A 15,072-nucleotide genomic window follows, 5' to 3' on the forward strand; every position below is an offset into this window, starting at 1 on the left:
TAACCTTGTCTTTCAAGCCTATTCTTCTAGAGATTAATAAAGGAAAATATAAATTGGAAATTTATGGATGGAAAATATAAATTTGCTACAGAGAAGACAATCCAACATCTATATTAGAGTCAGGGATGCACCTTTAAATGGACAATTTCTCATCTTTCATTTGCTTACACAGTAAATAAAGTGGAAGATGTATGCATGTACTTTAGGGGTATATACAACTTCTAACAGTCTTATAAAAACAGAAAGAGAGCAAAGAGACACAGCTCCAGCATATCCACTGTTTAGATAGGACATTAGTATTTGGCAGGGATATACCAAATTACACCAACCTGTGTGAAATCCCTATTGCAAGAGAAAATGTAGGAGAATTATGAGATTTAAGCAGTAGACAACTCATGGAAAAGCTCAGCCTCTCTGTGCCTTTTTAATCTGTTTCCATGTCAGAAATGTCTGTGTGCCATAGCAATAGCATTTCACAAACTGCTGAAACTGCTAGGGCTAAAACTTTAGCCCTGTAGACGGCAAGGCTAGAATAACTCTGTGCATACAATATGGGACTGGGTAGTGGCAGTATTCCTATGACAGGGTTCACCAGCAAAAAGGTGTGCAAAATTCAAATTCAGCCTGCCTGACTACCCCTCTCACCTCTAGCCCTCCCCATCGGTGGCAAGAGTCTGTGGTGGCCAACACAGTTGTACCCATGAGACACAAGAGAGAAGGAAAAGTAGTGGGAACACGATGGGTTTTCTAAAGACTGAGAAAATTTTACAATAATTCATTTGTGAAGTACATAACAAGCAACGGTCAATAAATTCTATGATAAGCTGTATAGCAACTTCTTTCAGCTGTCAGTGAAACAACTCTTGAACAGTATGGATTCATACACGCTCATATAAGCCACAGTGGTATGACGATGTAACGCATACATATACCTATATGTATGTATGCAAACACACAGGTTTAAATGGCATTCCTGGACTGTCTGCACCTGCTTGCACTGCTTGCATCTTGCAAACTCAACCCAAAATTGATTATATCTTGGCCAATGTAATTACATAACAACTCAGGAGCATTTTGGAGGTAATATTTTTCATGTACAGACAGTAACATCTCAGGCTAATGCCATATTGGAAAATACTAATAACTGATAGAAATGGAAATGGGGAAACTAGCTTGGAGAACCCTGACATGGAAGGAGACTCATTGTGATAGCAAATAAAGTTGTTTTCCTCTTCATGAGGCCCTACAGGGTTTATGTTACTTCTTCATCAAGGAACAATCGAGAGCACCCAGGGTTGTTCACAGTTCTGACAGAACGTGAGAAGAAAGTCTCTTTCTCTGGGCTGAGCACACACTGGATGTATAAATAATGAAAAAAGAAATGTCTAGCTGTTCAAGAGTGGTAGGGTAGCATGTTTCTAAAATACTTCTGGAAAATCCGCAGCAAATATGGATTTCTACAAGGTTCCTTTGCCTTCTAGTATGAAAAGAGAAAAATAAACCCAACTATTTATTGATTTTTTTTCAAAATACCACATTTTAGTCCTTTATATCTTGCTGTGATAAACAGATACTGCCTCCAAGCTGAAAGTTTCCATTTAACCAGTTTTTAATTGCAATCAGAAGTTTATAGTCCAACTATATATGACCCCGTAAATCATCATTAAAATGCCTCCAGTCATGATACAATGACCAGAACAATAATCACTGTGTGTAAATCAAAAGTGAGAGATTTACACTCCAGCTGAGACAATAGCACAACAAAGCAAATGTTTGCAGTCTTCAAGAATATCAATGTCATTTATAAAGTATGAGTAATAAAATCAATACTGTTGGTATTAATCAGTATCTGGGTGGACCTTGTTCTTGGACTTAAGACAGGCTTTCTGATAAGATAGTTACCTATTCATATTCCTTTTTAGTAAATAAAAATATATTTCCTTGAATATATAACTTTCCAGCTATAATAACGTGCCAGTATGCTGGTGATTTATAAACATATTATAAAACACAGCAATGCAACAACTGTGGAAATAAAACAATCAGCCTTCCACCTCTCTGTTACATTAGGTCAAACCTCTTATTTGCCTGTAATGACAATAAGGAATAAATAAATACCCTGTCACCTGATGAGGGGGGAGAGGCTGGCTATTCGCGAGTATGTGCTTTGCATCGCAATCAATGATGTGTACTGAGGGAGCCGAAAGACACATTTAACCACTCACTATTTATAGGACATGTAGAGGATGTCTGTTCCAGAGACTCTTACCTAGGCTGAACTAGAAAGGCACTTATAAAATTGAATCTGCTGCTCAGAGCTTGGGCTCTGCTGTAAATTACAATCTATAGTTCTGCCTGACTGCTGAGCCATGATGAGCTCACCGAGCTGCTCAAATCCTTGCTGAGGCCGCGGTTTCAGTTTGCATTTTATGCAACTATCCTTCTATGTCAGACGCACACGAGAAATAATAATCAGGAGGCAGAGAAACACATCACCAGGAAAAAATATTTTGCAAGAGAAGCTTCTGAAAGGATGTATTACTTTGTCTTTATAACACTGTCCTGGCTCAGCAGTCCTGCTGCAGTCTCATAGTAATGTTGGCAGAATTAATCCAAACTTGTACCAGCGTTACGAAAAAAAGAGAGGAACCGCTCCCTTGCAGGTCACAGACTTTCGCTCCATTTTCCCTCTCATTTGTACCTCTTCTACGGGGCTCCGTCACACTGTAGCATTTGCAGGTCAGAGTAGCATTCACTGGGCGTAACACTTATTTAAGCTTATCTGCAGAAAAGAACCTGGCAATGATCTACCTGGAGCTCTTTTACTGCTGGAGATGATCCAGGTTTTCCTTTCCTTCCTTACACCCTGCTTCTCATCGCACGAAGCAAATACCAAACCTACCTCGCCGAGCCTGTGTTTTGCAGGAAGGGGACTGAAGGTCCAAGGTCAACAGAACATAACTTCCTTCAAAACAAAGGAATTATTTGGGCTTTTACACTGAATTATAGAGAGCAGGGTTTGATCCCACAACCAGCACTGGAAATAAATCGGCATCATTCAGCCATACGGTCAGACGCAGAGCACCCCAGGTAATTCAGCTGGCTAACAAGATGCAGAAAATAATACAAGTTTGTGCCCAAAATTAAATTTGCATTTTTGCTGTTAAAATCGATCAGAGAATGGTTTATTCAATTCAGTTAAAAGTCTCACAGTAGTGCTTGCATGCTTCCTACCTTTTGATTAAAGTCACTAAGAATTACCCCCACTGTGTGGAGACTAGCAAAGTAAAACTGAAATATTAAAAACTGTTTTGTCTGCCAAGCACAAATAAGTGTTAAGCTGGCAGAGCCTGGAGCCTGCCAGAACCTCATGATTTCAGTACTTGCATTTGTCCAATAAAAATAATTCTGAACATTTTAGATCTCAACGCAGCAACTCGCAGCATAAAAATAGAATGCTTTGGGATATCAATTTTGCAGGCAGACACGCGCTTTCAGGGAAACCAGCTAGATCTAGCAGAGCTGGGACTGCTCCTGTAAAAAGTTCATGCTCATCCGAGTTCAGCAATCCAGAACAGAGGCTGCTAAAGCAGTGATCTCGGTAGCAAGATTTTTGTCTTTTCTCACCCCGCTGAAATGGAAGATGCTGTCGATGTGAAGAACTGCTGTTTGAAGTGTGAGTTGACCTGGGGGAGTTAGAAAGAAATGAGTCAGGTCAGCCTTTTTTATTGATGCACTGTCAGAAAAATAAATCTTGATACAGGGCATATGCATCTCTATATAGATATGCGTACACACACACACACACGTGTAATATGTCTTACAACTCTAGAGGTACGTCAGTAACCATGTGTCCAAAGTCTTGCCAAGACAGAAATGTAGTCTCAGAGCCAGATAGGTTTACTGTTGTCATTGCTGTTATTGTTTCTCTGAAGACGAATACATGTTTATTTTGTACCACATTTTCCTCTGTACATGTCAAGTCTTATCCAGGAAAGACATTCAAAAATAGTGCTTAAGATCAAAAGGACAAGAAGTTCTAATCCAGCTGGAAAACTAGGTATGACAATACAGCACTATGTCCGTGAGCTGGCGGAGAAGAGATCTCATTTACCTCCTCTTGAATAATTCTGCAGCAGGGTCTCCATTAGCATGGTGAGACTAACCGGTTTCTTCCTAGCTCCCCCTAGTGAACCCAGTGACTGGCTCCTGCTTCATCCCACTGAGATACCCTCAGCCTAGGCCAGGATTTACAATAAATTGATATTTTCCTTTAGTTTAGACACTCCTTACATGTAAACATGGATATTATTTTTTTCCTGAGTCACAGATGGAAGAAGATGAGGCTTTTGGAAATTAAGGGTGGGATCCACTTATCTCATCTCTAACTACAGCCCATGAGAAGTTAGACATTTACTCTAGATCAGTTTTCTGGGCTACACCTATAGCCAGTGTAGAGAGACATAAACAGCTCCTGAAAGCTATTCATTGCACTCTATCTCTTTTCACTGACAATAGGGGAGCCCTAGACAATCCATTTAGATTAGATAGCTAAGTGACAAGGGGATTAAGTTAGGTGAGATTAATCCCTTGTGATGGGACTTCTCAGCCTTGACAGTATCTCCAAGACTTCACCATACCTGCCTCTTTGAAAATTTATATATTGGACTTGGTATGCTGAAAACTGAACCTTCTGTTACACTTCTGGTTAAAGCATGTTGTTAACAAAGTGTGTTCCTAGCCTCAGTCCAGAATTGTGAACAATTTGATTGAACAAAGCAGAAGCTGAGAAGCCTTCTAAGAATGATGAACCCAGCAGGTGGTAGGGTACTCACATCTCTCTCCCATGGGAAATAACTCTTGGATGAAAATACAGAACATTTGAGTCCATTGCAAGTTCAGACAACCTTTGAGCTGTTGACATGGAAGCATAAATCTCCAAGAACTAAGCAAATTTTTGCTGGGATGAGTTCATCCTTTCTTCTTCTGTGAAGTATCCATAGGAAAACATTTTCTTGAATATCTCCTCATTTTCACAGATTGGGTTTCTACATGTACCTAACAGACTGTTCATAAAAATTTTGTTATGAGAATTGAAACAAACTGATTATTAAATGCTGCAATACAGCAGCACCCAAAGGCACTGACCGAAACTGAGGTCCCATTGAACGAGGGGGTGTGTAAGTACCTTGGGGCCAGACTCGCGTACTTTTGCTCCTATTGGATAGTCCCAAATAGTCTCACAGAAGCCAATGGGATTGCTCAAGGAGTATGTTACTCAATGGGAGTAGATGTACCAAGATTTGGTTTACCCTGAGGATCTTGCAAGACTAAAGAATATGGGTGAAATATTCGGTTCCATTAAAGACAGCGGCAAAGAAAACAAAACAAAACAATTAATTTCAAAGAGAAATATTTCACCCAAAGAATAAGCAAAAAGAGGAGGACACATCATCTGCACGATGCAGTCAGAATGGCAGCAAGCACTGCTTAGCTACCTGGTTTTCATTCCCAAGGATAAAAACACAGAAGCATATACAAAAATAGTGGAGAAACAAGCAATCGCAATGGCTACAAATGCTATTATTAGTATACCATATATGGTATATGCACACTTACATCTCCATTGTACACTTCTTTAGTTTTCATAATTAGCAAAAACTAGTTTGCTAATTCAAAAATATGAATTACAGTGTTCAGTTAGATCACATGACATGGCATTACCCCTCTTTCCTGATGGCATAAATGAGTTTGATCGAAATATCTTTCCATTGCAAACCTCCAGTTAGGTAGAAACAGTGCTTGTAAAAAAAATCACACGCATTTAGTGACAACACAAGCTCGGAGCAGAGGTTCTGATCAAAATAAAATGTGCGTGTGTATAGGAAGGAGACAGTAAAAGTCTTAATAACCTAATGGCAAGGACATAATGAGGGATTATTAATAAAGAAATAAGTGGGATTCTGTCCCTATGGTGATGAATTATTTATATAAATGATCAAGTTCTCACAGGAAAGACTGAGAAAATTCGCTCCCCAAACAACTCAGAGGTTAGGACACACACTGGAAATGTGGGAAACCCAATCCGCAGTGGCTCCTCTGCAGCAGGCAAAGCCAGCCCTTCCTGCGGTCTTCTGCACCCCAGGTGCAAACGGAGACTGCTGTCAAGTACACTTTTCTGTCTTTTTTTTTTTTTGTGAAGTCCGCTGGCTCTTGCTTTCACCCTCATGTGGAAAGGGGCTGAAGTTCTCGTTATGCTTTATGGTGGGAAAAATTCAGGCCAAGTTCTTCCACTGAGGACTCACATTGTTCAAATAATTGGATTCACCTTTGTTAAGGGAGCCAGCAGAAAAGCAAAGTTGCTGAATTTTGGGAGGAAATTGTACCACTTTTAGTATCATTCCTTTTGGAAAAACAGCTCTAAACTCAACTACGTCATGGCAATTTCCTCATTTAAACCTTCAGCGGGGCAGGTAGGAGCAGGGCCCAGGAGTGAGCAATACCCACTCTGGGTCATGGGGTGGGGAGAGGACAGAAGTGCACTACTCCAGGAAATACCTGGAAATGCTGGGGCTCCTTTGAATATGAGCACTGTCTGATTGCACCATCGCACCTGCCAAAAACCGCCCTGACTCTCGAACAGAATGATGCAATTTTCTGTGCGAGTCCTACAAAGGTACCCTCTAATCCTTGCCTGGGTTAAGTGCCTTCATCTCAGAATTCTTAAAAGAAGTTTGCTGAATATTATCCGTCTAACTGCCTTCTGTCCCATATAAAATACGCCACTCACAGTGGAAGTAGCCAGGTGTGGGGAAAACACAGCTTTCCACAGGATTTCTATATAAAATAACCTTCCCTGAAAAACAGCCAAATATTTGTGGGTGAACACTAGACATAGCTGTTCTTATATTTTGAATCTTCGTGGGTTTCGTAGCATTCACCCAATGTTCTGCAGGTCATTAAGAAGATAAAGGTATGTGGCCTCTGTTTGCCGAGCAGCTGGGGACAGGCTGGGAGTAAGCTGCAGATTTTAACTGTGTCTGTGTGTGAGTGTGCGTGTGCGCGTGTGCACCCGCACACGTTACACAGCAAAATCTTCTAGAATTTGCAAAGTTCAGCTTTATTTCAGGACAAGAATTTCAGTCCATAGAAGTATAAAAATGATAACAGTTGCAGATTTTGATTCATAAACTGAGAAGGTACTGGAAACATTAATCAGGAACGCAGTAAGGGAACACCTAGAAAGCTATTGTTTAATTAAAGATAGTCGACATTACAGAAAAATCATATGTAAGCAATCAGAATTCTTGACTTCTGGATATAGTGCTGTGCAAAAGCATAACATCATACTTAAGTATTGGCTGAAGGTCAATCACTCTGTTGATAAAGAACTGGCCTATAGATTAAGTCCATATGAAATCAGGTCAGGATAGGAGGGCATAACTCAGAAAGGGTTAGTATGTGGATGAGGGTTGATCATATAGGTATGCCAGTGACCTTAAAGAATCAATGAACCAGATGATTAAATTAGCGAGACTGTCATACCTGCTTGGAAACATAGTCCTTAAAGAGTGCTCCAGACCTGGGATTAAGTTCTTGAATTAAGAACATGAAATGAATGAGACTGAATGCTGTAGAGGATATATGCTATATAATAGAAGTTAATATTAAGGACAAGAAAGAACTATTAAATAGATGAAGAAGTAGAATTTTTTTGGTGTTGGTCTAACTCCTCCTTTTCAATCTGGGTGAATTTTAGCACTGCCCTCAGTGGCAGCAGCTGTTGGTGCAATGCCAGGTTGCTGTAGTGGTTGGTGACTCCAGAGTGAACTGTAGAGTCTGAATTCTGCAGGAAACTGTACCATACTAAAATAAAAAATAAGAATAAAAAAAACCAAACAGATAGATCCAAGACTCCAGATCAAAGGAGACGTGTTTCAGAACAAATGATCTACAGTAGAGGTTGTAGAGGTATAGAGACATGTACAGGCCATAGAGGTGTGCCAGCCTGAGACACAGACACAGCAGTGACCACTAAAGCTGATGGTAAAGTCCCAAATCAAAGGGAACATTATCACTTCTACCACTGTGCAAACCACTTCTGCACTTGAGTTACAGTAACACCTTTTCCCTGTTGTATTTGTTTAAATAAGGTAGACAGTTGCTTGTGATTTTACATTTAAACATGGCTCAAAAAAATGGGACCATGATTTCATTGAGGGTTTGTGGTTGTCATTATAATAGATACGATAGTAATAATAATAAATGTTCATGCAACAGAAAGGGAAGCAATCAAGGGCACTTGGAGCAATACTTAGATTCAGGAAGCTCATCTGCATCAATTTTTTCACAGTGGATTGTTCACATTCATTATAAAGGAAAGTGCACATATGGCATGAGGGGTCTGATCCTGCGTCTTTTAAACTGGCCAAGTTCTGATATTTTTATTGCAAGGTTTAGGCGATGAGAGACAGTGTTAAAAAGGTCTAGGCGTACTAAGGATGACAGATGCCAAGAGATTGTCTCCTTTATTCATAAACCTTTCCTGAAGACAAAAATCTTGAGAAGACAAGGCTGAAGATGACTAATGAAGGCATCCTCACCTAGACTTCTTTTTGCAGAGCTGTTGTAAACAGGAGCTATAACTCACAGCTCAGACAGGACGGATCCAGATGGGCCCTTTGGCTTCCTTCCATAATAAAATCTTTAGTTTTCCTAAAGAAAGTAGCAACTTCATGCACATACTGCTTACTTCAGAGCAAAACTTGGTTTACAAACTCAAGTAGTTTAAGGATTAAAAAGTTTAGTCTATCGCTGCAAATGAACTTTATCAAAGTGCAGGTAAAATCGAGCCTTCAGGTAAACAGGAGCATTTGCCAAGTGGAAATCCCAGCTCTTTGTATATTTAGTAATGAGTGAAGATAAGATTTCTTTTCTTGACAGCATGATGGATACAATCATAAAAGGAATCATGCTGCTGTAACAGAGTATACTTGAAGAGTAAATTTGATGGCTACGGCTTTATTCCCAAACATGCCTTACTTTTCTTTTATTTAAAGTACATGAAAGCTAGTTTTTCTGGCACGTGAAAATGTTAAAGTTTTGTTGTTTTTTTTTCCTTACTTCCCCCCACCCCAATATGGACATGTTACATTTAATCGTCATACTCAGATCTGCTTCCCAGTTCAATAATCACTGACTCATTTAAGCATATTTATTTAATTCCTTTATGGATAGAAAGGTATGGTAAGCAAAGAAACACAAGCTCTTGGGAGAACACGAGCTCGTAAATTGTTACATGTGATTCTGCTACTGTGGGTTAAAAGATGGGGCAGTGCCAAAGATGTGGTGAAACCAGCTGGTTTGAACCCTGGTATTTCAGTATAAAAGCCGTGTTCAAATCTGCTACAGACTGAAAATGAAATGGGTTTACTGGTCTCAGCCTGTTACTTTTTGAATGCTTATCCACATCACAAACCCAAAATCTGACATGACTGACAGTCTCTGCTTGGAGAAAGACCTTGTAGCTGTTAGCCACTCGTGACTGAAACCGAATGACCCAGTTCTACTGGAAAGCTCATGCAAAGATTGATTCTGCAGTACCTCACTCAAAAGATATAGAACCAAGATAACTATCTTTAAGTAGCCTTAGCATTTACCTAAAACTTGAAGGTGCTTGAAGCACTCACACAGAGGATGTAGCTAAGCATAAGTTTCAAAGATGTGGTGGGCATTCATCATAACATATGCTTTATTAATTCATGTGAGATTCTCTTTTCCCTCAAAAATCTGCTGAAGAAAGCCCAGGGCACCTCACTTTGCAACATTAAGTTCACAAATTGCACAGGTAACAGAGGTATCTTCCAGCACATCTTGAATCCTTGATGGATCAAGTGATCCCAGCAGAAAGAAGATGCAAGAATGAAAACAGGTTACCCACAATGCCTTCTCAGTGATAGTCTCTTGTTCCATGACTGACCTCAAAATGAGGTTGTGAAGATGAAATCAAAATTTTAGTTGATGTCAGAAGGCCAAGAGAGTCCAACTTACCCGTCTGGGAAAAGATCCCACATGTCACTTCCACCTGTGCTTTTTTCTCTGTCCATGGAGGGATAGGGGCCTCCTCTGAGTCAAGCTACATCTTCCCACAGCACTTAGATCATGCAACAGACATTTGCAAGGTTGAACTGCTCTATTTTTAGTCTCTGATCAAAAGCAGATACAGGAGCCCAATCCAATCCAATCCACACTTTTGTACCAAGTGCTGTCCCAACTGGGGTCCTTCGCAGTCTAGTAGTTGACGGTTTACAGGTGAAGAAAATGTTCTTCTATAGCAGGGAAGAACGCTCCTTTTCAGTCTTCAGCTGAGAGAGTAAGTAAAGTTTACTATTCTGAAAGGAGAAACCAGACATGCTATTTTTGATCATATTACTTCTTTAAATGTCTCAAAGTTCAAATCCTGTGCATTTCTCAACAAGGAAGAACGTAACAGAGATCTCAGAAAAAGATTAAGTTGAAAACATCATAGCTTTCCATTCATGAATACATGACAAATCATCCACAAAGGTGTCTGTTGCAAAGGTTGTTACCTGCAGGCCTCTGTTCCTCCAGGAATCATGGTGAAGGAGAGTGACCTGGTGATGATCAGAGCTGGGAGAACAGGTAGCAGCACCCCAACCAGTGGGTAGAAGTTGGTCTCTAGCTGGCACCTAATAGATGCAAATTGTCTTGTCTAAAATGCAATGGGTTGAGAGATTTCAGTCATTCCAATAATAAATTGAAAGAGGAAGGATTGGAGATTAAGTTATTAATTTTATTTTTTTCCCCTCAGAACCATTTTAAACATTACTTTAAAAAAATTATCAGGAAAAGATTGTTGGGGTTTTTTGTCAAGAAAAAGATGTGCAGATTTCAACTAAAAATGTCTATGGCTTTGCTGCTTGGAAACAGCAACCTTGAGTTGAGGTCTTCATTTTAAGAAAATGTATATCTTTGTTCTGGAAACTCTTTATCAAATTCAAAAATAAATTAAGTTCATTGGAGAGGAAATATTTGTGATCTTTCATAAACAGTATTAGGCTCCAGTACCCCTAATGAAGGCTTTCTGTGGACTATGCACATACAGAAAATCTGGTCCAACAGAATTCTAATCAAACAGGTTTGTACAGATGTGTGTCCCTAAATTCAGCAGACATCCTTCCCACAAAGCACTTGCCTCACAGTGCTGTGGGTGGCATGAAGAAAACACTGTTTTCTCTCCATTCTGGAGAGACACAGGTTCTCTGGTAGCTTTCATCTCCCTTGGTCTCGACCCCTAACACTTTTTTGTTTTACAGGTATTCATTAGAAAATCAAGAGTAGGCATAACTTAACACATCTTAAATACTGTAGCATAGATCTTTGACACTATGCATTGTTTTAAGAGGGCCTCTCCAAAGTCATCGTGATATGTTATGGAAATATACTGTACAAATGCTTTGTCAAGAAGCGCTCTGCCTTCTTAGAGACTGTCAATACATTGCACTAACATAATCAGAGGTAAATCTGTGAAATTATTTTAAATCTTTGAAGTGTGAAGGTGCCAGGTTAGGATATTACTCTTACAATTATTGACAGTATATGAACTGAGCATGACTTCTATGGAGTCATTCCAGTGAATTCTGCCAACGCCGATCAGGAATAGTGTTCACAATACTTTCCTTTGAAAAATACATGAGTATATAATCCTCGACAGGAAGCGACATATTTTCTTTAGAGGAAAAAAGGTTGCATAAAAGGTCGAAGAGTTTGAGGAGGATATAGAAGAACACTGCAGCCCTTCTCTGAGAAAAGTGCATGGTTAGCACTTACCTATTAAGGACCTACTGCTGAGGAATCCTCAAAAGGGCTGAAAGGGGATGTTGCAGATCTCTCTCCACGAAGCACAACAGAAGATGGGCAGTGTTGAAGCCAGTACCTCTAAGATACACTTGTTCCAAAACCTGCATGTTTGGTAGTGAAGTGTGTAAATAGGTGATCCTGATCTGGCACAAGAAATAAAGCTAGATATACTTCTTGTGTTCCTTTCTGATTCTATCCCATAATAGTGCTAACCAGAATCTAGGGTTGTTTTAAATAACAAATTTGAGGATTCTAATCTTTTTTAACTTTAGGGAAAAAACAGGGAAAAAAGAAAGAAAAAAAACCCCGGTCCTTAAATTCAGGGTGTGAGAGTTATTTAATATACTAAAAGTACTATGGTTAGAATTAGCAACACAAGGTTTTCCAGCATCCCAGCGAGATGGACAAGGCTTTGCAGGTCTCAGACTGCATGGATCCCAACAGAAGTGTGTAGGTATAAACAAAGGCAGAATTTAATTACAAGTGCACATTTTATTGCACAATACTCTCTCAAAAATGCCTACATGAAGAAGAAACTTGACGCTTAGTTTGACCGTTTGTTCAAGGCTCTTTGTTAAACAGAATGAGTGCAGCATAATATGCGTAATACGCTGACATCTTCTTATGGGTCTGACATTTACTAAGGTAATAAATTAAAGTAATTATGTTAATGTATAATAAATGTAGTCAACAGGAAATAAAAAGTGTACAGTGCAAGAACAAAAAAATCTTGTTTTTCTAAGTGGCTGCCATGTAGCAGAGTTTTTTTGGAGGTTTATAATATCTTATAAACATAGCTTATAATCCTTATTTCTAGTGAAAATGTAATTTAATATCATGAACTTCAAGACATCAGATTAGAAAATGGCAATACAAATTAAAGATATCAATTCTCCATGGAGTGTTTTTGGCTTGAAGAATGAAAGGTGTGGGGTTCTTTTGCTTCTTTCCTCTGTAGAAGACTTGCCATCCACAGTCTGATTCTTGGTTCACTGACCAACTTGGACAACATTTTCATACCTAAGTGACATTTTCAAAAGCCACTTATGGATCTGTAGGATTCAAAGAAGTACTGCAGTGACAAGGCTGAATTAGTTACCACGCTGCAGCTCACTTGCCGTAACTAGCCACGCATGCTCTCCTAGCTTACTGCACCTCCCAAGCAACATGAGTTTGCTTAGCCTGTCCCGTAAACCTCTTCTCCATGAGTGAGGGTGCCCCCTCAGACAGTAACCATGAAGTGATTTGTGAAGCTGTTGCAGTTTGACCTTGTGCCGGAGCTTGCAGATGCACAAGTCACTCCTTAAGAAGGGCCTCTGTGCTACCAAATCACCAGGGGTCTTTAAAACCTTCCCCCCTTGGCTCCAGCCAGGCCCAGTGACTACTGTTGGCTGACTCTCAAAATGGGTACTTACACGACAAGGTGTTTAAAGGGAGAGTGTCCTGCTGGCTCCGGATATTAATGGAACTTTCTGTCAAAAATTACCAAAGCTCCCACATCATTTAAAACCGTCTACTCAGCATAGACACTGCAATTATGTAAGTATCCAGTCCTTTTTGAAACACTCTGCATTTAATTGCCTCAGCAATATCTAGAGATGAGGTTGGCCAGAAAGCTTTAAAATGTAAGGATGAGACCTTCAGCCAAGGCAAGTGAGGCATTTCTCACACTTCATCCTATTAACAGCAGCTGAGGACTTTTATGAAGTTTCATTTTGCTATGTCAGATTGGAAATCTTAATGTGCCTCATTCTGTAAATTATTCCACTTACTTCAATGGGTCTTCATGCAGATAAGGTGAAGTACAAACAGTACAAATAAAAGCGTAGGCTCTCTGAAGAAGAGACCTTGGATTTGTTTGGGTAGAACCTGGTAAAATGGTGCTTGAGTGTCTCTTGGCTTCTAAGCTTTGCCACAATAAACAGAAATTAATAAAAATAGCAATATCAAGCTGCACCAATGTCTGCAGCCTACTTAACTTGCCCTGGCATTCAACTGGATACTAATAGCAAAAAAATACTGATTAAGGCTGAGTAATTTTGCTCCAAATTGAATTCATTTTAGCAGCATAGAGGAAGGGGAAATATTATCCTGCTCTTTGCTCAGCATATTTAGATATAATGACATAATATGAACGCATTCCAAAAATTGCCTGTCTTCAGGTAGTGCATTTTGGAGTGATTTCAAAATTCCCTTAGGTTATATCAGCAAAACGTTTTCCCCTGTCTCACAAAACTCTAAGCTCAGTGCCCAATTGTCTGTGTCACTCACCTTGTTTACATGGTGGGTTATTTTCTAGCCCATGGTTTGTGCCCTGTTTTGTCAGTCTGCCCTTATGCTACTTTGTGACTATTTTGATTTTCAAGCCTCCATGCATAAATTATGATTTATTTTGCTTTCCGAAAGGAAGGCTGAGTAAAGTAATAGAGTGTGGGTTTTTTGGTTTGTTTTTTATTATGAATATTTCAAGAGTGTGTTTTTTTCTTATGAAGAAAACTCTGCACTTCCAGCAAATTTAATTTTTTTCTGTTATATAGAAAAATATACACAGAGAAAGGCTGAAATAAAAAGAAAAACAGTATCTTTTTTTCAAACCTTAAGAGATACTAAGTTCTCATAACTCCAGCGCTGGCCTGAGAGATACATCATACTCCTCAAAAGTGGCCTTCTTTGGTCATTAACGTTATTTTACATACAGCTGGGTACCCTGTGCACTACAGTATTGTCAGTGCATTGTTACTCCATGCCCAGAGAGAAGCCATGTGTACAAAACATGGTTATATGCGTACAATAAACATCAACATCAACACTGTCTGATCTGGAGCATTAAAGCATCTAGGCATATCACTCTTCAAAACTTACTTAGCTGTTTTTACAATAGCGAGAGCCAAAAGTTGAGGGCATAATTGAACCACTGCCCAAAGGCAATTACTGATTGAAATTGATTAATTTTACAAACAAATTTGGCCAATAGATTAGTTGTCGTGTTACAGCAGATTTGGGCAATGCTGCCGCAGTTGTGAAGGAGACATAACCGTCTAGCATGAATAGTTAATACAGTTTGTTACCCTGCAGAGTTGCTTGTTGAGTTACCCAAGGAAATCTCACCGGGGAACTGAGCAGGGCATGCTACTTTGATGCTATAAAACCATTGTGTTACCTCTCTGCTTTTATGTATGAATCTGAGGAATT

General features: G+C 39.5%; 1 long non-coding RNA gene across 1 annotated transcript; it reads right to left on the reverse strand.

The window, feature by feature from the left end:
• Positions 1-9,214: 9,214 nt before the first annotated feature.
• Positions 9,215-11,975, reverse strand: LOC135311762 (uncharacterized). The gene is made up of 3 exons (XR_010371345.1): positions 11,851-11,975; positions 10,590-10,732; positions 9,215-10,391 (listed from the first exon to the last, which is right to left on the reverse strand). It is a non-coding gene; the product is annotated as an uncharacterized LOC135311762 (long non-coding RNA).
• Positions 11,976-15,072: the final 3,097 nt, after the last annotated feature.

Source organism: Phalacrocorax carbo, chromosome 2 (assembly GCF_963921805.1).
Source record: "Phalacrocorax carbo chromosome 2, bPhaCar2.1, whole genome shotgun sequence".
Taxonomy (NCBI): Eukaryota; Metazoa; Chordata; class Aves; order Suliformes; family Phalacrocoracidae; genus Phalacrocorax; species Phalacrocorax carbo.